We start from the raw sequence: 1605 nt of genomic DNA, 5'->3' as shown, positions 1-1605 counted from the left end.
TTTCTGCATTTGGATTTAAAATTCACCTTTCTCAAGAGACTGCTCTTGGAAGGAAAAGGGCAAGCGGGGGAGAGGCAAGAAAGGGAGTGGGAAGAGTTGGGGGCAGGCATCTCCTTGAGTATCTGTTGCATCCTGAGATGCCTGGCTGGGGTGGCAGGGCTGGTGGCAGTGGGTCTGAGACACTGGTTTGCCCTCCTGGCATGCAGTGACATTAGTGAGGGTGGCTGTCACCACAACTGGTGGGGCTCCAGCTGCTGAGGCAGGCAGCTCACAGGAGCACGGTCCTGGGACAGCTTGCAGAGCTGGGAAAGGCAGCTTGGTCAGAAATGGGAACAAGTTTTCCTTCCCTGGTACCGTCAGCACTGCTTCTTTCTCCCTGACAAGCAAACTTCTTGATTTAGGCTTCCTGGTGAGTGTGAAATCAGAGGAACAGTGTGGAGATCTCATGGCCTTTCTCCTGGAAGAAAGTGAAAGACATGCAGATAAGCAAGGGTCCCTGCTGCTTGGGAAGTTCACCTTGATACCAGTCGTGGAGGAGGAAAGCTGGTAAGCTATAAGGAAATCAGGGTGAATGTCTGAAAGAAATTCCACATGGAAGTCAAAATATTACAGCGAAATAAAAATACTGGGAAGGAGGAAAAACCTGATACAATGAATGCTTGGGTCATGTGTTATTCTAGATTAGCTCTGCCACAGACAGATCCAGTACACCCTATGAAAGCCATTACCTACAACCTGGTGAACATTTGTACAGCACATGAAGCAGGGATCATAGCTGAAGCCAAGTTCCCCTGTATAATATCCACTCCAGGGTAGATTGGTCCCTTTCCAGTATCAACAGCCAGCAGATTAAGCATTTATCTCTGCAGAACAGTGGGTAATTAATACCAGATCGAACTAGGAGCTGTGCTCTACAGAGCTCACTTCTGACTGTATTTGTGACCAAGCGTGGCTGTAGTGCCTGCAGGTGACTTGTGGGGAATGGGATGTGCTTTTATTCTGGGCCAAATGATGCCGGCATTGCCTCAGTGCTGCGTGCCTTGTAGCAGAGCATTCGTGGCTTCAGGGCTTTGTGCTGGGATAGGATCAGGCTTCCCAGACACAGCTCAGGGTGAGGTCTCCTGTCGTGGCCACAGGCGGTAGGCACTGGGGTAAGAACCCATCAGGAGAGCTTTTATTCCAGCCAGACGTTGGAAGAATGGAATCAGGATGCTGTGATTTGCCATCTTCTGCATTTAAATGTAAAATCCAGGCTTTGGCACATCTGACTTCATGAAATAAATTAATACCATTATCCTGGCTGCAGTCCAGTTCAGGTGATTATATTCTTCCTACCTTAATGCCACTCCAGCCCCCTGTCTCCACTGGATATGCAATGCTCTAATTCCTGTCTGGAGCTTGCTTATTATATTACAAAGTCTTTCCCCCTCTCCTCCCAAGTACAATTTGTGTACAGCAGGCTCGCCCTGCTATGCCGAGCTGCTAAAATAGTTGAGAGGACCTGCACAGATGTTGAACTGTGCCTGGTGTTGTCCTGGAGCATCTCCCTGATGCTGTAGCCTGCTGAGCAGAGAAGGTAGCATAAACGATCAGAGCAAGTGTTGC

The sequence above is a fragment of the Aythya fuligula genome, chromosome 22, assembly GCF_009819795.1.
Source record: "Aythya fuligula isolate bAytFul2 chromosome 22, bAytFul2.pri, whole genome shotgun sequence".
NCBI lineage: Eukaryota > Metazoa > Chordata > Aves > Anseriformes > Anatidae > Aythya > Aythya fuligula.
Note: the sequence above shows the minus strand (reverse complement) of the source record.